General features: G+C 29.0%; 1 protein-coding gene and 1 long non-coding RNA gene across 7 annotated transcripts in view; one reads left to right on the top strand and one right to left on the bottom strand.

Moving 5' to 3' along the window:
* Positions 1-18,510, top strand: part of LOC147801935 (uncharacterized) — a 91,556-nt gene extending 73,046 nt beyond the window's left edge. For all 4 annotated transcript variants that reach the window (XM_087155107.1, XM_087155108.1, XM_087155109.1 and 1 more), the window contains 3 exons: positions 4,114-4,321; positions 10,779-10,866; positions 18,259-18,510. The gene's annotated coding sequence lies outside the window, so the exon portion shown is untranslated. The remainder of the gene's footprint in view (positions 1-4,113; positions 4,322-10,778; positions 10,867-18,258) is intronic.
* The window catches only part of LOC147801936 (uncharacterized), a 117,643-nt gene continuing 104,180 nt past the window's right edge, over positions 13,103-26,565 (bottom strand). For all 3 annotated transcript variants that reach the window (XR_015430465.1, XR_015430466.1, XR_015430467.1), the window contains 2 exons: positions 14,801-14,914; positions 13,103-13,245 (listed from right to left, as the gene is read on the bottom strand). This is a non-coding gene — a long non-coding RNA (uncharacterized LOC147801936). The remainder of the gene's footprint in view (positions 13,246-14,800; positions 14,915-26,565) is intronic.

Genomic DNA, 26,565 nt, shown 5'->3' on the forward strand with positions numbered 1-26,565 from the left:
GTCGCATAATTTTGAAGAAAGCAGTCGTAATTTTTTTTAAAGGAAAATTATACAAAACTAAGTGTTTATACAGTCGATGTACTCATTTTTAATTTTTGAGTTAATTTTTAGCTTTCATGTTTGATAAGTGCTGATTTAAAATAAACTATCTCCAAACACGTGGCAAATAATCTTGCACTGCCATCTGCTGTGTAGAGTAGGTAATATGCATAATTCGGTACATAAGAAATAAGTTAAGAAAACATCAACTAAGTTAAGAAACAGTTAAGAAACTTTTAAGAAAACATCAGCCTGGAAATATCACGGTCATGAGAAATAGAGGGTGGAACATCACCCCGGTATATCTTGAACGGAGCGAGAAGGTACGGGTTAAGATAATTCTTTTATCCGAAACATAATAATATTCGCTGGATAAAAATATTTTTTACTTGTGTGAATCGTTTATTATTATTGGTATTCTTACATTTCCAATTACCACATCAATAATTTTTTTAATACTTAATTAATGTAAATATTTGTCTATCATAGCTGCAGAACAATTAACTGAATTTTGCCATCAATTCTCCTGGTTTTTGTTTGCTATTTTTGTTGTTGGGAGAAATTTTTCTTAAATTGTTGTATATCTGTGTTATACTTTTCACAAACATTGATTTATTTTTATGTAACTTTAAATTACATTTATATTTTCTGATACTAACACAGACAGTTTTAATGATAATTGCTCATTAATCATAAGATTGAGTGTATTTTATCAAAACGCTATACTACGCATTAAATACCCTTAAAAAATAAAATTTCGCAAAAATTTAGAATTTATGATTAAATATTGCATTTACATTTTAACAGAGATGCCAACTGCTTCGGACGTGCCAAAATAATTAAAAAAAAACGGTACATTTTGAAAATATTTGACAATTTTTGCTTGCTTTTTAAAAGGAATAGAATGACAGTAATAAAGTGGTGAATTATATAAGCCTACGAATTATTTCGAAATAGTGGTGGATAAAAATCTACTAAATTGAATTTATTAAACCAAGAATCACGATTGATAAACTACCACTTTAAAATATGTATTTGCAGTCCGGAACAAGTTGGCATCTCTGTTTTAATTGAATAACCTGTAATAATTGAATTACATAGATTTGATTGGAGCCGATTGTATTCGTTTAAGCGGGGTTGACTGTATTTGTCATTCTGGGCATTTTTACTCAGTCCATTATTTGTTCTGGATTTTAACTATGTAATAAATAATGAAATAAATATCATTCAGATCAATGAGTTTGACACTTATGAACAAATTTGACATATTCTTTAAATGTCATAATTTTTTTTTCTTTTGAAAAAAAAATTCTTTTTGAATGAATTTAGTTTCACAATTTTGTTATTTGAAAGTTTTTAACCACCGTACGTTATTCAAGAATTAGTAATATGGTGAAAAACAATGTGTGTATGTCGTTCATAATGTTTTTTAGACGATTATAAATGACGTCTATTATCTACCAGAATTCACTCTCAAAAAATGTTTGCAAAGTTTAATCCTTTTAAAAAAAGATTTTTTTTCTTTAAAAAGTATTGATACTTCAATAAAAATTTTGTTTAAAAATGTGTTGTATTAGTTACAAATAATGAAATTACACCATTGGTTTTAAAACTCAGAGGAAAGTCGAGAAATTTTTTACTGAATGCTAGTGGCCAGCCTGATACACTATCTGGACTACGGTGATTTTGGGCACTTTCAATTTGTGCAATTTTTATAGAAATACTTACTCATTTTTCTGTAAGTTTGTGTAAAATGTGTGTTATGTCTGAGTGAAAAAAGTATTTAGTTTTTAAAGCCTTAATCAATAAAAATAAAATTAATAATTAAGGAATTAAAAAGGTATATTTCAAATACTATACGACATAAAAATACAAGCCAGTCTTTTACATATGTATTTTAAAATGTTCTAAACTCTTCCACTTGTAGAAAAATGATATTGCTTTTGTGAATAAATTTGTTAGGCTGTAGTTTAGTGGTTAAACCTTTTCACTGTGGCATTTGTCGAATTTTTTAATGACATTTAAGCAGAACTTCTACGCTAACCTGCCTTATCACTGAAAAATATTTAGTTTATTATACTTATCTTATTCTGTGAAATTTCAAAACTATTTCAGATTATTTTAATTTTTAATTCAGATATTGTAGCAATTATTTCTGATATTTATGGAACTTCTAATATCATTCGTGCTTTTAATTATCATCAGGAGTGCTCAAAATGTACACTATTTGGTACCGTTTAGTTAACTGTACTATTTAAGTACTCAAAATGTGTACTAAATGCATATAAACCTGTAATGTAATTAGTTACGAACTTATTATTTATTTTTTAATTGTTTTACCAACTATTTTAAAAATTCTGTTACTCAATTTTTGAACAAATATCACACTTGAAGTGAAATCTAAATACCATTAATTGAGGAAGCTTAGATGTATTTATTTGCTTTAGTAATTTTTTTTGCTAATTTTGACGTATTCTTGAAAGCCGTCAGATGGCAACTGTAGATTGCTTATAATAGATTACGAGACGGTGTAACATTTATCTCACTCGCTACTGAACATTCCACAGAAACAAAACAAAGTTAACTGTTATTAAAGGCAAGTTAGTAACAAATAACAGAAGTTGTTATTAAAGGCATGAGTTGTGTAATAAAAATAATTATGTTTTCATTAGAATATTTACATAAAAATGTCAATTCCATTAAATAATTTTATAATATTAATTTTTGATTCTCCTCTATTTGGTTTAGCCTAGTTAGATTTTATCTTAATGTCCTCTCTGATGTGTGTAAGTTTGATTTGAAAACAAGCTTTATTTTAAGAATTAGTGTATTTATGCAACTTAAATAACTGATAATGACTTTTTATTGTAATATTCGAAATAAATAACTTTCGAACTTTTTTTTCGAAATAACTTTTATTTCGAAATAAGTAACTTACTGGCTCTTATGTGTATCCATAGCTGTCAACATGGATAAGAAAATATCTAGTAGATTTTACGAAATAATAACTATTTCATAATACTTTAAATATTTTTCATGTAGGGAAGTTAGGAGATTTTTTTTGTCATGAAAATACAAAAACTTAAATAACTTTATCATATTTATTTTTGATTCTCTTTTATTTGGTTAAGCCTAGTTTGAGTTCATCTTAATCTTTGATAAATCTAAGTTTGATTAGCGAACAAACTTTATTTTAAGAATTAGTGTATGTATGCACCCCAAATTGATGATTTTTACTTCATACTATATTATAATTTAAAAAGGAAGTACAGAATAAAAATAAACTGAAATTTTTGGAACAAAGAAAAAGAAAAGTTTTAAACTGATTAATATAAATGAAGTTCAATTTTTTTTTCATTAGCATACCTGCCAACTTTTAATTCTTTCCGTTATGATTTTTTCCTGTGGTATTAAAAGGAATTAAAATTTCCATTTTAAGCATAGAAATCTGTTGTATTTCAAAAAGTATTGACTGACAACTCTGATAGTAACACATATTAATATATATGCTTAATTTTTTTAAGAATAGTGGTGATCAAAATCATTTAAAAATTAAGATTATAAAGGGAAAAAAAATATATTTAATACCACTTTAAATATAAAAATAAAATTTTACGCCAAATGCGTAAAAGTTGGCAGGTATGCATTAGTACTTAAAAATTCAAGCAAGCGATAAATTATCTTTTAGGGAATAGGGAATTTTCTGAAATGTACGAAAACCAGGAAAATTTTTATTGTACGAGTAGACCAGGAGAAAATGGCAAAATCCAATAGTCGACTGGTAAATCCAGGAGAAATGGCAGCTATGTGTATCATATCTTACTGAAATTTTAAATTTTAGTGTTGTTAAATACCAAAATGGTGGCAGCTACTTTAACAACCAAGTATTTTTAAAAGGGCATTTTCGGTGTTTCACTATTTCAAGAATTATTTTTTGTTCATTGGGTAGCAAAATGCTTAAGTACGAAGAGTTATTTATGGTGTTTCACTTTGGTGTAAAGTAGTTGCCACCATTTTCGGTATTGAGATAATTGTTGCTCCAAAGTTGTAACAGAAAAATGATGTCTCTTGCAGGAGGTCGTTATTGCAGTTGAAGGGGAAAGATGACAAAATTTGTCCACCGAAGTGTTTTGATCCAATGAATGAGAACTGTTCGACACTAAGATGTTAACCTTTTGCTATTCATGATCGAAATGGACTAGAGGTGTCGTAGATAAGAACTCTCTACTTATGGCAACGCATGTTTTCATCATCAGCGTGTGGAGAGTCATAGGAGAAGAAAGTAAGTTAGTTTCTGTCTTGATATTCATATTGATTAGAAACTTTTAGGTTAGAAAACTGCGGGGTACTAAATCAAACATAGTTCTAAAAGAAAGTGTCGTGTAAAGTTTTAAACAAAAATAACTAAACTATTTTCAGGAGTCAGAAATCGAAATATGTAAAAAAGAAATGCATGGTTATTCAGAAAAAGTACAATTTTGCGTTAGTACGTTTTGTTTGATTTCGTAACTTAATTAATAATTACACTAATTAATTAGCATACTTGGTGTCACCCATTAAGATTGGAACTCATAATGGGTGACTTCATCTGATGGAACCATTAGGATTGTTTTCTTGGTTTCCTCTTCAAGTAACGCAAATGCGAGTTCCTCCAAAAACTCCACATCAAAGATAAATTTCTCCTAATATTTGATCTATGAATTCCTTTGTCTTCTGTATTGTGATCAAAATTACAATTGCACATTAGTAGTTAAACCCTAAATTGGGTCGGCTAATTGGGACAGTTATAAAATAAAATAAATAGCCCTCCACCGCCTTGTAAGTAACGATAAGCGAATCATAAGCCATTCGCCCTCCTTGATGGTTTTGTATTATATGACCGATCAAAAATTAAATATATAGTTTTGTAAGCAATGCAAGAGTTTTTGCTATACATCGTTAAAAGATTATATTCATCTTTAATAAATGTATGCATTGAAATACATTGTTAAAAGATTATATACATCTTTAATAAATGTATGCATTGAAATACATCGTTTATAGATGCATTTCAATGCTACCGCATGAAATTGTGCCAACGATGAATAGCCGACGAATTGTGCCAACGATGAAATTATCATCGTGACGAATTTTGCCCGCAAAGAATTGTGTCTGTGATGAATTGTGCCGACGACGAACTTTCGCTTTGAGGAATTGACGCGCGACCTCCCGGTTTGCTTATTATAGATTGTCAGTTCACACTTCCTCACCAGAAATTTTCTTTCCTCTATCTGTCTGTAAAAATAAAACAAAAACTAGCTTTAGTTAAGATTAGACCAGAAAACCGCAATTTAATTTTGCCTCTAAACATGCATCGAACCCCATAAAATAATGTGCCCATTCATCAGAAAAAAGACCACGTAAAAACAACAAAGATGTATAGTATCACCTAATAATTAAGATTTAAAATAGAATCGTATAGTGCGTCTAATAATTAGGCCAGAAACTGTATATGTTTAAAAGATTTTTTCTGTTTGCATAGTATATGTTTATTCAATAGTAACATTATAATTCAACTTAAAATTACTTAATCTTAAATAAAACTCAAATCTGTTTTTATTTAGGATTCAATGTATAGCAAAACTATTCATTTGTATGATTGGATATTTGATGGCATATTAAGCAAATTGTATTTACAGATAATGTAAAATATATTATTGTGAGCAGGAAATAGTTTCTTAATCTTTTATTTATATATAGGTGTAGTGTGTAAATTAGACTTGTTTATAGTGTGATATTAGGAACTTCCATGTGTGTACTAAATATTTAAATTAACCATTTATGAACACTGGACAATCTGTAGCAGTCCACTCTGTGTAGCACAATGTTAATAATCAAACCAAAGTACTATATTTTAAAAAAGTACCTGAGTTTACGTTTATTTGGCTAATGTTAAGAAAATATTTTATTTTTTCGAAAATTTATGTAGAAATCTTAAAATATATAGTTATTACAATTTTTACAAGAACACTTTATTGAAAGAAAAGTGTTTATATTTGCAAATTATGCTGATAATTTATCTTTTCAAAACATGTGGAAAAAAGTATAAATTGAAGTAAGAGGGTCATTCAAATGAAACCTGGTCAGTGCATCGAACTTTGCATTAGACGTAATGGGGCGTAACTGCGCGTATGGGAACATGGATGACTTTGTGACTTGACAGATTTAACGTGCACCAGTCACCTTTTAATACACCTAGAGTCTTCGGACACGACCTCTTGGACATGGGCCCAGTGCCCTACCAACCGAGCTACCCCAGCCCCCTACCCATTAATCTATAAGTGTGAACCTGAACTATTAACCAGTGGACTCAACCTCCTGTTTGCTGACCCACCCCAATTCCTCCATCTTTTAATGGCAATCAAAAAAACTTGCTGAAAAAAATAAATATAATTACTATAAAATAAAAATAATTACTATTAAAGATTCACAACTCTTAAAAACATAATTATAACTTTCAGACCTTAGAGTCAGACTTTCAGACTTGTAAGTCTGTCAAATGGCCTAACTATTAATGAGTTAAATTGAAATGAAAGACATGCAATCAAAACAGTTGCAGAAACATCAATTATGCTTTTAAAAAAAAATTAGTATGCATAAGTATGTTAGGAAAGCATACAGCAACAGGTGAATTGTTAGCAAGGAAGGAAAAAAAACAAGAAACATTAATAATTCGTTTTATGACTTTGCTTTTGAAGTAAAAAAATAGTTTAAATATTATTATTATATGAAAAGCTGCTTTTGATGATGATTTTTTAAAATTTTTATACAATAAATTCAGATAGTGCTAGTTTATTATAGAAGTTTTTTTTTAACTCAACAATGATATATTTTAATTTTTAACAATTTTGTGAGTAATTTCCGAAAGATATCAATAATACCCATCTCTTTCTTAACCTCTTGACAACTGAAGTATAAAGGAATATAAAAAAATATTTTACAGTTATTTAATTTCGATTTTACTACCGTAAGCAGCGCGTAGCTTTGGGGAGGGCTTGGTGGACAAAACCTCCTTACTTGATTAACGAGCTACTGTATGGTAAATGTTGTAGTTAAGAGAAGAAAAAAAAAATTTTTTTTTTTTGTAATATAGACATTTGGAGAAAAAATAAGTTGTGTGTATATATATGTATGTATGTATATTTAGGACTGATAATTAAGTAAGGAAATTGTATATTGCTAATTTTAATTTTTAATCTCTTATATAAAGCTAAAATTTTTTTAACGACAATATTGTTTAAATTACTAAGTTTAAAATTTTTACTTTTTTTTAAATTCCGTATTTAGAAGTTCAACATAGAATTTTTTACAGAAGATTGCATAAATGTTGTTATCTATGGGAATAATTACAAAATTTTTTTGAAGTTGCTTAATAGATTAAACAATTTTGGAAAAATTTGTTGAATTGTTACTGTTATTTAAATTGTCCTTATTATTGAAAACAAATTTTTTAAAGTAATTATAAACACCCCATTTCCATTCTGTTAGCATACCTAAAGGTAAAGAAAATCTATTTGATATTTTTTCTTAATTTTCTTCGTGTTTTTCTGTTTTTATTTATTATGATATGTATATATATATATATGTATACATATATATGTATATATATGTATGTATATATATATATATATATATATATATATATATATATATATATATATATATATATATCGTATTTATATACATACAGTGTGAATCTAAAAAGATGGGCAAAATTTTTATCAAAGAATGCATGGTCGAAAACAAAACCCGAAGGTGCTGGCGCATTTGGAAAGTTGTTTGATGCAAACGAGAAAGCTCCATTCCTATTGCGAGTTACTGTGCTACGTTATTTGTCGCCAAGCTTTCGGCCGCTGCAGGGAAAGTTCGCCTATCTTTTCTTCGCCGTTGTACCACCATAGCCGCTGCCGGCCACTGTTTTGAACACTTATTGTAAGCACATGCCATTAAATTTACTTTTATAACTTAACTTCATCGTTCTTTGTGTGTTTTTGCCTCATATAAGAACATACACTCTGACGCCCTCTAGCGGTTTTGGGTTTTGTTTTCGACCACGCATTCCTTAATAAAAATTGTTTGCTTGGGTGTGTACTATCACTTCCTAAAATTTAGCCCATCTTTTTAGAATCACCCTGTATGTATATATATATACACTTATTTTTTCTATTTTAACTTATTTATAATGTCGATCTTCACTGGTGAATGTCCGAAATATTTGTTATATCCGATTTGTTGTTAATTTATTCGTTGATGTAGTTGTATTTATTCGATATTCTTATATCTGCTGAAGATAGCTTAGGAGAAATATCAGAGTTGGGATTACCGGTTAAATGCAAAGAGGGCAGTGGCTCTAGAGCTTTAAAAAACATTGATGTAGAGCATACCGGGCAAGGGCACTTAACTTGATATTTTGCACATTTACCAAAGCTACGATGTGATTGTCAACATTCACCGGTGGAAGTCAACAACCACTGATTTGGGGCATTCACAGTAACATACAAATATAATGTAAGAAACAGATAAACGGACATTAAAACTATGACGCAGGCCGTAAGACATAATAAGAAAAACAAAATATGAATTATTTTGCCAGGGGACTAATAATTTTCGGTACACATATACAGAATTCAAGTTTTAACTGAGTAAAAGACGATAAATTTTTCTAGTGTTGAATGTTATTTAATTTTTTTTTTCCTTTTAAATGCGGAGTTTTATATTTAAGTGTAATGCAATACTGCATCAAATCTCAGATTCAAAACTATTTTAACTATACAAAATCAATAATCATTGTAAAGAATCTAACATCAATTATAATAGAAATATTTAAAACTCGGGGATTGCATTTCAAAATTATTCAAAAAGTTAAAGTGATTCAATCTATGTCGCCATACCCACCAACGTACACAATGCATATTCCTGTTGATACTATTTTTAAATGTCAGATAAATATAAATTTAAAAGCTTCATAAAGATAACAGAACTACTAAGTCAAAAGAACAATAATTGTTTTTAGAATTATCACATTTTATAATATTTAAAACTGCTTTTTTAAGTTTTCGCGCACATGCTTTTAGTGGCCTTTTATTAAAAATCACTCTTTTTATGTGGAATTTTACCAAATACTTTAAATGTTCTGAATCAACAATCTCTGCTCAAATTATTAGACGCACTGTAAGATTCTACATAAAATCTTAATTATCAGGTGATACTTTGCAACTTTAACGTTTTAACGCGGCTGTAACCGGTTTACGCTTGTTTAAGTTTGTGTATTAATTGGTTAACATTGTAATGCAATATGTTAAAAATAAATACGAATGGGAAGTATATAAAAAATCTCCATAGAAACCCATTACATTTATGTTTAAATTTAAAAGTATTGCATATGTACTCGTGCAAAACATGCAATTATAAGAACGCTACAGTGTATCTAATAATTTGGTCTAATTATTATACATTGCTAATATAATACATAATGTAATAAATATTCTATATTTATATAATATATCGTCTAATTTATCCAATCATTAAATTTATATTATATATCGTCTAATTTAACCAATTGATACACGATCGAAAACAAGTGCAAATCGCGTAAAAACAATAAAGCTGTATAGTATCATCTGATAATTAAGATTTTGCATAGAATATTACAGTGCAAGTAATAATTTTGCTGCATGGAAATCCTGGAAAGCTTGAAAGTTCAAGAATGTTTCAGTGAGGCTATAAATTTTATTATACTGTTTTTCTAGAATCTAAAAAGCGAAGGTCCACATATGTGAACAAAAGTAATAATAAAGAGCTTAAACTGACTTATGAATATTTAAAATTTATTTACCAAAAGGCATTTTCTTGGCATTATTATTTTTTAAATTTTATATTGTTGCCTTCAACTAACTGGAAAAATAAGAGAGTAAAAAAGAATAAAAATAAGCTATAGATTTTTAAGTAATTTGCTTTTGTTAAACTGTTACTCAGATAACTAAAAGCAATAAAAACATAGCACAAAAAAAATTTTTTTTTGAGTCAATAAGCAAATAAGTAAGAGATAAGCATTTTCATTTCTAAAATGCAAACTCCCCCCCCTTCCCATTAAGGGAAATTTCAATAAACAATTTTGAGCACAAGACAAATGTTATTTCGTAATAGAATTTAAAAAAAAAAAAAAATTGTATTAACAAAAATGTCAAGTTAATTAAAAAAATAATTATTTTCATAATTAAAAAAATAAAAATAATTATTTTCAGATTTAAAATAATAATTATTAACATATAAATAATAAATAATTATTTATATGTATATATATATATATATATGTATATATATATATATATATATGTATATATATATATATATATATATATATATATATATATATATATATATATATATATATATATATATATATATATATATATATATATTTATATATATATGTATGTATATATATATATATATATATATATGTATGTATATATATATATATATATATATATATATATATATATATATATATGTATGTATATATATATATATATATATATATATATATATATATATATATATATATATATATATATATTGCGCATTGCACACATTTATCTTGTAAAACATGAAAGTCGTGAATTTATTAATTAGTTTCTATTTTATTTTGTGATTTGTTTATTATTTCTTATTTTTCTCCTATTCTTAATTAATTTCAGGTGGTCATCATTGATTTTCTGAAAAAAAGAAGAGTTACTGGTCCCTCCACTGGCAAGTGAAATGTGGCTATTTGCAACTAAGATCGAGGTAAAGTAACTAAGGCTACTATTTTTTTTTTATTTCAAGAAATAGCTAAGAAGTTGGCAATTTCGGAAAAAATTAGTCTTATTTTACAAATATCTGACTATTTAAAAAGTATATTGTTGCTGAACTATCGAGTAGTGTCAAATCTAATGCCTCTATCACACGAGAGAAAAATAAGTGCAACCGTAAGTGTAACTTCAACTCTATCTGCAACTCTAAGCACAATTCCTCTGTTCGGAGTTGCCGAAAGGGTTGCTTAATTGCCTGAACAGTTGCATGTAATTGGGTTACCATATTTTGTTATTTATCTTTACTTTTGGCTCATATTTTATTTTATCATATGATTCTATTATATCATAGTTTCTCACCGATGTTCGTAAAGGGAGGAAAAAGAAATCACAGACGCTGTAGAATATTGATTGATTTTGATTAAATTTTTTACATTTGTATTTGTGTTAAGTTTTTTTTTCAGCAGCAAATAAAAATTCTGAAAACTTTATTTCCCCGTTAGTGAAGTAGCATATTATAAAAAGGATTATGATTTCTACCTCATAATATGAGATGATATTAACATATCATTGAATTTCATGCTGCGTCCCTAAAGACTTAAATACTATCTAGAATTTTGACGATTTTTTTTGCGTTGATTTGAGTGACTAATGTATAAAACATGATGCGCAGCGTTTTTAAAAAGTGCTTAGCGTTTTTAAAAAGTGCTTCTTAAGTGAAGTAGCATAGTATAAAAAGGTTTATGATTTCTATCTCATAATATAAGATGATGTTAAGATATCAATGAATTTCATGTTGCATCCCTAAAAGGATAAGGGGGTGAACGGGGGATGGACTTAAATACTATCTAGAATCTTGATGATTTTTTTTATCTTGATTTGAGTGACTAAGGTATAAAACATGGTGCGTAGCTTTTTTAAAAAGTGCTTTATTTTCCCTTTTCGAAAATGAGATTTATGAAAGGGAATGTCGATTTTCGCCACATATTATGTAAAAACGTGCTTTTCACATTCTTCTATTTCACGTTTTCAGAATTCATTCAACCACGAGCAATTTCAGCGTACCGTCAATTCATAGTGTATGAAAGCGCCAATCATTTTACAGGTTTGGTGAAATACTTGCAAGTCCGCATGTGCGTCTAGTGAGCTAGGTTCGGTGAGATTCTTACTCTCTCATGTGCAACTTTGCTGCATTTTGCAAGATATTCTCAATTTCAGACTTCATTTTCCACCCTCTGAAATCGAACCGAAAAATCTCTTGATCATTTTTTAATGGCTAATATAATCAAGAAAAGAGTTCTTTTTCGAATTCTAGTTATTTTATCATGATCATGTAAAGTCTTTGAAAATTATTCTGCATTTTTTCAATTTACATAGTGCTTAAAATTATTTTTTGAGTGCCTAAAATGTTTTTAAAAGTTGCTTATTTTTTGTTGAAAGATTTGGCTCCGCACCCTGTAAAAGCATAGTATATTTATATATATATTTACTATCTAACATGCTAGTTAGGCAAGTGGGGTATCATTATCTGTGTATATGCTAAATCGAATGAGTATAAAACCACGTTGTCTGATTTAATAGTTTAGCAATTCGAAAATTTACTACAAATTTAATTTTTTAAGCTTAATTCAAAAAAACAGTCCTTTGAAATAATTCTTTAGAAGAAATGAGGGTTCAATGTATGAAATATACAATTTTTGACTTACCTTTTACTCATAAAATATTCATAACATCAAAACTATTAGATCTATCAAATCAATTCTATTTTTTCAAAATTTAGTCTAAAAAATGCATAAAAAATAATGTCAGACTTATCTATACTACAATGTCTCAGAATTTTATTGTCATCAAATTAATTTACATTGCATTAAGGGATCATCAATTTTATTCATTTACACATTGCATATCAGGAATATCACTTTTATGAAAATTATTTTTTCTAATTTCTTAGTAAAATTGTTTTTTAAATATAAGAGGATTTTCAATGTCATACTTACAAATTATTATTGTAAAATTTAAAACATTCATTATTGGTATAAAATAATTTAATTAAGAATTATAGGATTTATTTTAGAACAAATTTATTGTAATTTATAGTATATAAATTAAAATTTATTAATAACTAAGAAAAAAACAATATTTTATTAAGAACATACTTTTTATGTATCATATTATTTTGTTATAGCCTTTTACGAGTTTTGTTTTGCTTTTAAATAATACAAGAATCAATTTAAAAAATAAAACTTTTATTGTCAAGTGAAACAATTAGAACATTATTCATTTTCATTTCTTATTTTTTAATTTTTTTCATAAAAACAGTATTACATCTCTTTCCTTCTTCACCAGACAAACCTTACAGGATTATACGAAGTATCTGAAATAAAAGAAAGAAAACACTTTCATGATAAAATTTTACCAACACATTATTAGAATAAGGGAGATTAAATACCATTAATTTGAAATCATTTCAGTCCTTAGGTATCCCTTTTAAACTTACTTTAAGTTTGACAGATATTTTGATTATAGTTCTAAGATTATTCTATACACTAATGAAAGATAGCAGGTATATTTGGTTTTGTAGTTCTTATGTTTGGATTGAAATTTGTTTTAAGAAAAATAAATTGTATTTATAAACAAAGACTATTAAAAATGTAAGTATATTGAAAAATTAGTAAGGTACACTTATATACTTACTGTCATTGTAGAAAAGTTAAGTATCAAAAGATAAATGTGAAGTATAAATAAAAAGTAAAGTATCATTAGTTAACTTTGAATAATTATAAACAAAATATTATGCAAATCATCATACACCAAAAAAAAAAAAATAGAGGGGATGAATGTAGAAACAGACAAGGAGATTGGGAATTTGCATTTTTAATAATTACTTCTTATATATAATACCCTATCTTTTTTTTAATACTTTTTAATAATTACTGGAAAATGGGGTAACTTTGTGAGAGACAAGGTAAATATTTACCACACATATTTTCTAATTTGTTTTAAAATGAGATTTTCAAAAATTAAAAGAATTCTTAGAGAAGAATAAAATAATTATTTCACAAATAATTATAATAATAAAAAAACTTCAAATAATCGGACACATGCTTTTACAATCAACAGAAATAAAGATTAAAATTAAAAAATAAAGAAATATAATCATTATTATATTTTACGTTATAATAATGCAACAAAGTTTGGCTAGTTGCTTGGCGAATATTTCAAAGTAAAGCTTTTCGCCAGCATAAATCTTTACATAGATAAAAATAGAAATTAATTCTATTTAAAGTAATTAAAACTTTGATCGGAACAAATTATAATAAGTTATAACTTTTTTAGCTTAAAATAAATAAATATTTTTAAAGAAAATTTATCTAGAAAATAGTGTACTATACTTGTGGGGAAATTACAAATCGACTATGTCAACCTTCATCTATCAAAAGGTACCTCATGATAGAATCAAGTTAACATGTCTTATATACTAGTGAATTGGTATTTATTATTTATAGTGGTAGTTACACCACATTACTCCCCTTCCAGAATTTTATCTGTGATAGAATTCGATGAACAGATACCAGTAGTTGATTAATGCTGTTTTATTTATTAACTTCAATTTTTGCTCATTATATATATATATTTTTTTTCTTCCAAGCATTTCGCTCGTTATTTTTTTTTTTTATAGCTTTTTCGCTATTTTTTCCCATCATTTTTTTATAACTTTTTGCTATTATTATTTTTTTTCTAGCATTTCGCTCATTATTATTTATTAACCAGGAGACTTTATTTACTTCACCGGATTTTTTTTTTTAAGCATATCAACTGTTTAATGTGGATTCATCCATCAATATTGACAATTTCTTATCACGTCCGTAGGTCACCAATGTGGGGGAATTAATTATCGACTATGTCAACCTTCATCTATCAAAAGGTACCTCATGATAGAATCCTAATCCTGTAGTTTGGCCGAGGTGCCTGAGGCCATAGGGCCCTTTACCTCTTCATCATGTGTTGCAGATCCTTCTGGTGTAACCTTGAGGTCTTTGTTCCTAGAATTGAAATTAGAAAATTAGTATGAGCCATTGCTCAGGTATAATCATAAAGATGATTTAATAGTATAATTATGAGATATTAGTAAATATCAACATAGTAAAATAAAATAAAGTAGAAATATACATGATAATACATAAATATGCAATTAGAAATAAGAAAGTCCTGTAAAGAAAAAGTGGAGATTATTATTGACTCCTGATTAGGAGTCTGTTAGATTGCTCGCCAATAAAGCAAAAGTCAAGATTATAATGACCCATTATAGGGTATGGTCCGATTTATAATTATGAGGTATGGTCCGATTTATAATTATGAGGTATGGTCCATTATGAGTCGTATGATTCATATTGTTTTATATTTGTCCGTGATTTAGTCATGTCCGAGTTAATTGTCAATATTCAGTGCCATTATATAAAATTATAGTGCCATTTTAAGGTTATTTGCCATTATATTTTGCTGCCATTGAGTTAAACTCACATGGTCAGTATGGCATAACTTGTAAAAAAGTGAGCCACTGGCTCCTCATGATAGAATCAAGTTAACATGTCTTATATACTGGTGAATTGGTATTTATTATTTATAGTGATAGTAACACCACATACTCGCCGATACTAAAATGATGTGCAGGTTCCTGTTATGGTAGTACATCAACTGCATTGAAATGGTTATCTCATCGTGTGAAAGTATTTTTAATGCTTTAATTTTAAAGGAAATGTTATTATTAAATTAAGAAAACTGATCCGTTTCGTCTATAAAAAAATTTCATCCGATCATCCTCTTCACCAACATCGCCGCCATTTTTATTTACATTTGTATACGTCATCACATAAAATTGAAACGTCATAAAAAGCAAACGATCTGATTTGTTGATATAAGAAATTGCCTGAACAGTTGCAGATATTTCGTGCAACCGTGATTTCTATATCACACGAGGATTTTTCGAGCAATTTTTGGAGAAATTGCAGTTACAGTTTCGGTTACACTTACAGTTGCACTTATTTCCTCTCGTGTGATATAGGCTTTTAATTATCAAATTCAAATAATTATGTCAAAACCGAAACACCGTGTGAAAATGGCCGAAACACAATAAATATAAAGTTCAGTAAACCAATATGAATATGTAATGCAATCGTCACAAGCTGCATGAAAAAGTGATAATTAAATTTCCAAATCGCGTGCCGTCATTCACAAACCTATAGAGGACGTTATTATTACGTACAGTTGCTCTGAAGATTTCTTCAGTGTAATATGGTTGCATCCTGTGGTCGGTAAAACTGTATTTTCTTTGCAGTTAACTACAACTATTTTTTTTTTAATGTTGCGACTAGAAGCTACTTTCGAAATGTAGTCACTACTTTGCTACTTATGAAAGACAAAAACTTAACTGAATATCTTAATTTTCACCAATATTAGAAATGATTTTGAATAAAAAATTGATTTGGTTAAATATGAGGAGATATTAAGAAGTCTTAATTCATGTTTACATGAAATTGTTTTTATTTTAAAGCATTTTTTACGAATTTGCTCCTTTAGTTTTCAAACTCTATGCTTTTTTCGACAGTGATTTAAGAAATACTTGGAAACTGTCAAAGGTCATTTAAGTTATAAAAGCTTTTTTTATATCCTCCAAGAAATAAAGTACAGAGCGAAAAGCAAAAACGGACCACCCTGAATAACTTCTGATCTAATGATCGGATCCCCACGTTCTCAATCTTAATCATTTGAGAAGATGACCACCAATATGCCAATTAATAAATGCAGTGGATAATTTAAGTCTCGAAATCAGACACAAAAACGTACTTTATAGTTCCTGCAAAATCAAATTTTGAAAAAGTGCGGTTTTTAAAATTTGATTTCTCAGGAACAACTAGGCCGATTACTCATCTATTTTTTTCGAAATTTTTTGAGTTTAAACTTGGTTTCTTTATTTAATAATGTTAAAAGAAGTTATCAAGGATCGCTACAAACTACATTTTTTTTTTGTATCGTACCACTCACTGCAAAACTTCTTTTAAAAAACTGCGCACGATACTACCAACTACGGAAGAAAGTAGCAAATACAGTAGTTTCGCTACTTGCAGCTCGCTACTGCCGACAACTGGTTACGTCCCTTTTCTATTACGGCAAGGCACTTAAATATCTTCATTTTAATTTACACGAAAATGAACATTAAAAAGCTTATTTTACAGTAATAAGTATCCGTAATAGTATGTGATTACGAAATCGATAGTTCTCAGTTCACCGAAATGATATTAGAAGTTCGTCGATAAGGAAATCATTAATGAAAAATATGTTTTGAAATGTTGTTTGCGTTCAGTTAAAAGAAAGATTTACGGATGTTCTAGATTGCTTTCTTCAGCTTTCTTCTTAGAGAAATTTTGCAACTATTAATGTTCAACTTCCTAGCCTCATAATTTTGAACCCAATCCAGAAGACAATGGAACTTCTGGATCAAGTATTGGGAGAAATTTGCCTTCGTGGAGGGATTTTTGAGGGAACTAACGAGCATTTGCGCTACGTGAAAGGTAAAGGAAGACCTTGAAAACCTCCCACGGTTAGACTAACGGCAAAAGAATTCTAACCCACCATCCATCTACAAAAGTATGAATGTAATTTTAAGCTACGGGTGCGTAAATCTAGTTCGTCTCGTCAAAAAACCACATTTAAATACTAATCTTCCCATCTAAATATTTCTTCTTGTCTTCAAATTATTTTCTTTAAAAATTATTCACTTTAATTTTTTTTTGGCTTATACTAAATAAAAATAGTTCATACTTTTAATTTCATAATAGTAATGTACGTTGATTTATATGGTATAAAAAATTTATACCTTAATTCAATTTCTTTTCATCCACAATTAAATAATAAAAATTAATAAATAAATATTAAAAAGTATTGTTTTTTGCATGAAATAATCTTTAGATAAATTAGTTTTATGAGTGGGTGCAATCTAATTAATGTTGTTAAATTAGTCTTTAAAGTATGACTAAAAACGCTAAAAGTGAAGATAATTTTTAGGGGACCAAACTTTCATCCGCTCTCCTAACTAAACTATTTGAGTAGTAATATCAATAATGAAGCATCTTAAGAAGGTTAGGAATTCAAATATGCAACAAAAAGAAAGTTATATGTGTAGTCAGAGAAAGTACGTTTTTGTGTTCGATTTAGAGAAAATCCAATAATTCAGACAAAATTTTTTCAGGGTGATTTTTCTTGCGCACTTTACACATTTATTTTGTAAAAAAAAAGAGAAAAAAAGAAAAAAAAAACATGAATTTGTTATTTTTGTTTTATTTTGTGATTTTATTGCTATTTCTTATTTTTTACCTATTTTTTAATTCAGGTGGTCGCATTCAATTTTCTGGTAAAGAAGAGTTACAGGTCCTCCTTTGGCAAGAGAAATGTAACCTATCGCTACTAAGAATGAGGTAAAACAACTAAGGATACCATTTTGTGGGCTAATGAGAGAATAAAAGGGCTGGTTTACTCCTTTGAAGAGACTCGTACCTCTCCGTGCTTCTGATTTCAGTCAGTGACGTCACTGTGGCGAAAGCATCAACTTCTGGCTTTATAAAATAAATTGTTTCGCTTGTAACTAGCATCTTTTTTAAATTTCTTTCAATACATTCATTGTTTTTTATGTTTTTTAAAAACTTTTTAGGTGATTTTCTTTATTTGTTTTCAAAAATTTAAAAGTAGTATTCAGAAAATCAGCTTGCTCGATAGCGACCTGCAAGAATTATTATAAAACACAAAGTGAGAAAGCGCAATTTTCTCTGTTTTATTTTAGAAAATACGAAGGTGACATCAAATGAAGTATAAAATATATTGGAAGAATTTATCCTTCTACATTATACTTCATGTTTTTTATTTAGACGTTTAAGGATAATTTTAAACAGAAAAGAAGAATCAGAATTTCTTTAATTCTGATTAATCTTCAAAGAAGAAAGAAATCCTGATCGAGGAAAATAAAATCCTGAATTTAAAAAATAAAAGACATTAATGCTTATAAATTTTTCCACGATATATTTTAATGATATTATTGAAAATAATTATGCGTTTTAATTATAATGCCTTAATTTCCAATATTTATGAGGACGTGTATTATTTCCATTTCTATATGCTCAAAAATTATTGTTTTAGTAGTTAGCATTTAATATTTTTGTTTCCAAGTGATAATATACAGAAATAAATTGTTCTTTTAATTATTAGTAAGCAAATAAATTAAAATGAGGCATAACAATTAATAAAATATATTATGACACTTTTATTAAATATGCACTAGTTGCACATTATTATCGAACAATAAGTAACTGTAAAAGTGTTCTTATATGCCCTTTTTTTACTTAACAGAAAGAGTTTAAAACTAAAATTAAAAAACGATGACAACCATTGCTGTATTTTTCTAACTCTAAATTTTTTATATTATACTATAAGGAATACCAAGAAATTGTATGAATACTATATTTTTAAACAGAAATAATTTTTGACAGTGTCAAATTTGACAGCTAGTATCAGAAAATTGTCGAACATTCAGCTCATTTCTTACTGAAAGCAGCAAATTTTTCATATCCTCTAGTTCTGATTTTTGAGATCTGTGTGCGCCGTGACGTCAGCTTTGAGTATGAAATGAACCAGCCCTTCTATATCTTCTTTTTAGCCCAAATTATTTTTACAAAAAGTAGCTCAAAAGCGACATTTTCGGAAAAAATCTAAACTTCTTTTACAAATATGCGACTATTTTAAATTATATATTGCTGATCAACTATGGAGTAGTGTCAGGTCTTGTTATCGAATCAAAATATCAGAAACAAAAAAAAAAACACAAACACAAACGCGTGTTAATTGCCAAAGAGCAATACATAAAAGCACAGGAAACCTATATGAATTTATAATGCAACTGTCTGGAGCTGCATCAAAAAGTGAAAATTAATTTTCGTAATCGCGTGTCGTTATTCGCAACGCAGTGACAATATAGATGTCAAAATAGAATCTATTGTTTTTTGTTTGTTTTTTTAAAGAAAGGAACAAATATATATGTCATTAAATATTAATATATATATATTTGTAAGAGAGAAATCTTAATAGTCTATTTAAACTTTACATCCCATAATTTTAGGAATCTAATTACTTCAAAAATTAAATTCATGCATCAAGTTTGTCAGAATATTATTACTCTACAATTTTAAATTCTTGTGTCGTAATGTCATATAAAAATATTGGAATTTGAAACCCCGTAAGGAAATGATCAGAAATGGATCGTGATTGTACAGTTACTAATTAAGAGTGCCTGAGAATAATTATGTTACTGTAAAAGGCCGAAGTCTTGTAAATCTTAAGATTTATTGGTAAAACCTAGTATTTACGAAAGTAGCTTACTAAAAGCCCGAAGTTTGCTCTAATATAAAATTCGGACTTTCACCAAGCATTCTGATAAAACCTAGCATTTACCACCGCCTTCCAGCAAAAGCTCGAAACCAGTTATACCTAATGATAGAACTTTTCATTCGCAGATATATTATGTTCTGTTACGTTATAAGGGACCGCCACATCGTGGTGAATGAATTCACAAACGCAACCCTCAACCTCAATGGGCAATATTGGGAACATCGGGAGCAATAGAAGAGGGCAAAATATTTATTTAATAATTATTAGAAAGAGAACAATCATCTCCGTAAAATGTTTCGTTTTAGGGGATAAGGGAAATTTAAAAAGTTATAATTGGTCTGCTAATTAGGTTGAGGGAAAAAGTCCTACTCACGAGATAGCAAAGGGAAAAACGTTAAAATGCTTAACACACACATAATAGAGAACTTGAAAACCAAAATTGTAGATTAAAAGACGGGATGTGAGTATTAACGTGTGAGAAAGACCTTTTTGTCTAGAATAATAGTTTAAGAAAGAAATTTAGATAAATAAATAACATAAAGTGATTAATTGAAGCTCTTTATGTGGCACACACACCCATACATACTTACATACACAGCGAAAGAGGGTGAGATAGATACAGGACCAACATGAAGGAATTTAAATTATTAGCCAGGAAATTAGCTGAATATAAAAAATATTAGCCAAATTTCAAAATTCTTAGTCAAAGGCATTACATAAAGCGAAATATTTTATAAAATGCAAATTCAAAGGAAGAGTCATTTTGCAGTTGAGAAGAAAATGAGCAATGAATGGTGGTGAAATGATAATAAAATGCAAGTAATAAAGAGGATAATTTTAAAATATCAAATATCACTGCAGTAAATGTAAATGGAAAGTTGACACATCCCGGTTTCCTTCGCTAACTAGTTATCTTTAGTAAATTGAGTCTAATTCGATATTCAACCTAGAGCGAATATAGAACTTTTATTTTTAATAAAATAGACGTTTTATCAGTTAAAATCTCAGATCTGTTGCTATGACGCCAGCATTTATTTCACTCCCTCCCCCTCACTAACCCTGAACTCTGCAGAAACAAGAGAGGAGATCGAGTGAAGATAGACAGAACATAAAACTTCACATCGTTCTGCAGAGAAGGATTACTGAACTTCAGGTAGATCAAATTTTTTATTGCAAGGACACGTTCTTTAAAAAAATCTTTCAAATTGTCACAACAGAACGTTTAAGGAAATCAGGAGGACTCGAAGTCTACAAATGCGATTAAATGCATCCTTTTGTTTGGAAGTTCTTAAAAGGTGTAATGAAACTTTTCTCGTGTTGTTCTAGGTACTCCCACTCTGACGATGGTTCTTCAGTTTTTTTCTCTCTCCAAGGATACAGAATAAACAGGGATTGAGTGGTCAACACTCATCTCATATACTTATCACGATGGATCTGGATATGTTCCGCCATACTTAGGTTAAAATATCTAATAACTAAAAATGAGTAACACTGTATGATATTATACTATAATTTATTTTGTATATGCTAAACCAGTGATGTAAGTAAAATATATTTTGTGTGGGCGTCATCTTTCACAACGAAAACAGGAATTTTTAGCAAGGTAGGGAAATATTAGGCTAAGCAATTAATCCTCTTCTGTGACATATACATATTTACACAGAGACTTAACACAAGGACAGGTACGAACCTATGTAAACTTATTATACATCAAAGTTACCAGATACACAAAACAAAAATATATGACGGGTACAATAAAATGCATAAACAAATAATAAATATTAGGTGAATAACAAAAGTAGACAAGAAAGAAATATATTTTAACTAATGCAATGTGCGATACGGCTCGGTACTTATTTAACCTCGTTAATTAACATTCTTACTTATGTAGAGAAACTTAACACCATTTTCGCTGGCCATATGTTATAAAGATTAGGTCACATATGGCTAAATTAGTTCTTGTAGTCTCGACAATGAACATATAACAGGTTTGAGTGGCGATAAATGGTTAGAGGGTTCGAGTCTAACATTAGAAAGTGGTTTAAAAAGTTAGCAGTTACTAAAGCGAGCAGTTTAAAAAAGCGTTCAAAAGGACACTGAAGTCGAATACTGTTCAAATGTTAGCAAGCTCGAATAATGATCAAATAATATTGGGTTAGATTAATTACTAACGAAATGATAGTAGCTTCGGCAACCGTTAAATGGGTAATTGATTTAATGTATAAGTGGTCCAAATAATAGTGCGATCGAGTATTGCTTTGATATTAGGTATGAATAAAAGACTCCAGTTCATCAAAAGAAAATGATATAAAAAGCGATCACATGATAATAAGAACGAATAATGTTCGATTGATCACATGTGAGCGGGGTAGAGTACCGATAAATAGTTTATTGGTTAGAGTTTAACAAATGAGAATGGTTAAAAAGTTAGTATTTGGAGTGACTTAGAAAATCATTAAAAATATGAAATACCAGAGTGTTCGGTTAACAAGCAAATCAAATGATAACAGAATTAAATACTGTTGAATAATAGATTGTATCATTGATAATAGGGAACGAGTGATGCGCAAAGGTAAGTTAAAAACGTGCCAAATGATAGTATAATCAAGTAATGTTCAAATAATAGTAAGATTGAAAACTGATCATATGATAAAGGGTTCGATTATTGATCATATGAAAGCTGGTGTGAGTAACGATAAATAATTCAAGGTTAACAATTAAACGGTTTAGAAAAGTGCTCAAATTAAATGACCAAATGATGCGTTCAAATACTGATAATGAATGAGTGTGCTCTAGATTTTAAGAAATAATCATATAGTATCATACATATAATAGCCGGTCGCATTATTGATTAAATGACAGAGGGCTCATACATAATTTAATTATAATAGGTTCAAGCACCATTAAATGGGTAGCGCGTTCGAGTATAGTATTAAAGAAAAGAAAATTTGTTCAAATGATAAGTCGATCATTTGATATTTAAATGAGCGTGGGTACCATTATTGATCACGTGATAGCAAGTTAGATTCATCTTATTAGTTAGTAAACCCCAGTTTAACAAAAGAGAGGATTATACCAGATAAATGTAATAACAGAGAGATCGAGTAATATACCAAAGATGGTAAATTCGATTACAGATCAAATAATAGGTTTGTGTACTGTTGAAATGTTAGCGAAGTTAAACATTGATAAAATGTAGGGGTTATGGAACCGATACATACAGTGTCAGTTCAATTGCTAATATAAAGCGAGGATTTTGATCACAACTTGATCAGAATCAACTGTCATTTAATCGATTTCAGAACTGACTCAATATCAGTATTTCACTTACGGGCATTTAATCATTATTTGAATTCACTATCTTTTTATTAGCTCTCGAACCAACATACTTTTTTTAATCCCTCTCAAAGCCCATATAATTTTATCAATACTTGTAACCAATATTTTTCGCGTTGTCGAACTTATCATTTGATCGGTACTTAAGTCCCTTAACTTTCAATTTGTTCTCTAACACACTCTCTTTTAATTAATACTAAAACACACCACTGATCCAACCAACTCTGCTCTTTGTCAATGCTGAAACTCACTTTCATTTCGTAAATTATTAAACCCACATTTGTACTTTCGATTCTTGAGCCTCCTTTTACTTGATCAGCAAATGAACTCTCGGAGATCTGATCATTATTACTTTAAATCGGTTCTGGAATAATTCGTTTGAGTGAGTAAATCAGTTGAACACTTCTGTAACTAAACTCTCTTGTTAGTGAGATCGAGTTTGTATTATGGCAAACTCGATTGCAGATCAAATCATCGAGTACCAATTAAAAGGTAGTGGGTTCAAATACTGTTGAAAAGACAACAGGTTTGAACAGCTGTTTAACGAGTCTTTGCATAAAATGTAGATTCGAGGACATATATATAATAGGTTGTTTGAACAATGTTAAGGCGGTTCAGAAATTGATAAGATAGTGGGTTCGAGTATTAATCATATGATTTAAGGTTTGAAAGCTGATCACTGGAGTACAGTAAACATTTATTGGTTCAATTCCTAACGGTTTGATTATTCGTTCGAGGTTCTCTAAAGAGATTATTGGTTCGGATACTAGAACACGCAGCCATTTAATCAATTCTTAGTTCCACTCTTTTGTTATTAAGACTCGAACGCAGTATCATTTGATGAATAATCGGTCTAATAACTTTTAATCGGTTATAGAACTCGCTATTATTAGACCGGTACTCAATCCTTCACCTATCAAATGGTACCCTAACTCATTCTCGAACCGACTTTCCTTTAAGTGATACTCTTATCCATTATTATTAGGTCAATAATCGAACCCGCTATCATTGGATCAATAGTTGAATACACATTTTGCTTATTGGAACCTGCTTCTGTTATCATTTTATGCCTTTTAAACAGTTATCGAAGCCTCTTTCATTTAAACACATTTCGAACCTTCTTTTTATATGGCCGGAGCCCACAATCATTTGATTAAGTCGCAATTTTTATCAAGCCACTAACGAACTTTCATTTGATAAGTATTTTCACCTACTGTTTAATCATTATATGCACCAGCTATCTATTTACTAGCACTCGAACCTACACAGTTTTCATCCGCTCTCAATACTCGTTACCCCTAGTTTCCAAATTCGCTTTTAATAGATCAGTACTCTAGTCCATTACCTCTCTCTTTTAATCATTACTCGAACTGTTCATCAATGCTGGAACCCACTATCATATGATCAATTATTGAACCTCCTATTACTTAACCAGAAATTGATCACACAATGATTTGATCATTACTCTAACCCATTTCTTTCAATCTGTTCTCGGTTGCGATATTTTTTGATCATATATCGAAAAATGGTGATTGATCAAAATAAAGTGGGTAGCATTAATGAGCTAAAATTCTGAACAAAAACAATTGTCTGTTCGTAAATTTACCCAAATGGTAGAAATTTCTAACGCTAGTTTACAAACGAATCAAATAAGTACATATCTTAGTGGATTCGTGTATCGAACTAAACAGTAGGATTAATTTTTGATCTAATGCTAGTAAGTAAACGAGAAACTCGTAGTCGATTCCAAGTCGTGAGTTTGATCAATACAGAGTAGGTTCGAGAAACGATTAAGAACCGATGTTAAAAAATATGATTAACCTTTCTAATAAAACGACACTGAATGTATACTTTGAGAGATTCTGTTAAAATTAATCAAATGATAGCAGTAAAAGCAGGGGTTTCATTATTGATTTAATGACCGTGGGTTCGATACTGCTTAAATGATAGGGATTCAAGTAACTATAAAAAGATAAATTCTTGTAATGCGGATCAAACTTAAGCGGATCCGAGCATATTCTATAATGATTAACGGAAAATAGAGGGTTCGATTATTAATCAAATGATAAGCGGTTCGTCAGTTCGAGTATTTAACTGAAGAGAGTTGAGAAAGTGTACAATTAAGAAATCCAGGTGTGTTTAAATAATAGTAAGCACTAATGTTAATCAAATGATAGCGGGTTCAGGTTGCGATTAAAATAATGGTATTGCGAGCATTGATCAATTTATAGTAGAATTTTGATCAAATTATTGTAGTAACCAGTAACGAAAATAAATAAAAGGTCCTATTATTAATCCAATGACAGTAAGATAGTGATCAAAAGAGAGTGAGTATACGAAAACTTATTGAAATATAGCGAGTTTGATTTATTGAGTCAGTTCTGAAATCGATTAAATGGCAGTTGATTCTGATCAAGTTGTGATCAAAATCCTCGCTTTATATTAGCAATTGAACTGACACTGTATGTATCGGTTCCATAACCCCTACATTTTATCAATGTTTAACTTCGCTAACATTTCAACAGTACACAAACCTATTATTTGATCTGTAATCGAATTTACCATCTTTGGTATATTACTCGATCTCTCTGTTATTACATTTATCTGGTATAAGCCTCTCTTTTGTTAAACTGGGGTTTACTAACTAATAAGATGAATCTAACTTGCTATCACGTGATCAATAATGGTACCCACGCTCATTTAAATATCAAATGATCGACTTATCATTTGAACAAATTTTCTTTTTTTTAATACTATACTCGAACGCGCTACCCATTTAATGGTGTTTGAACCTATTATAATTAAATTATGTATGAGCCCTCTATCATTTAATCAATAATGCGACCGGCTATTATATGTATGATACTATATGATTATTTCTTAAAATCTAGAGCACACTCATTCATTATCAGTATTTGAACGCATC

This window comes from Parasteatoda tepidariorum, chromosome 11 (genome assembly GCF_982258835.1).
Source record: "Parasteatoda tepidariorum strain Cologne lab strain chromosome 11, Ptep-v5.0, whole genome shotgun sequence".
Classification (NCBI taxonomy): Eukaryota; Metazoa; Arthropoda; class Arachnida; order Araneae; family Theridiidae; genus Parasteatoda; species Parasteatoda tepidariorum.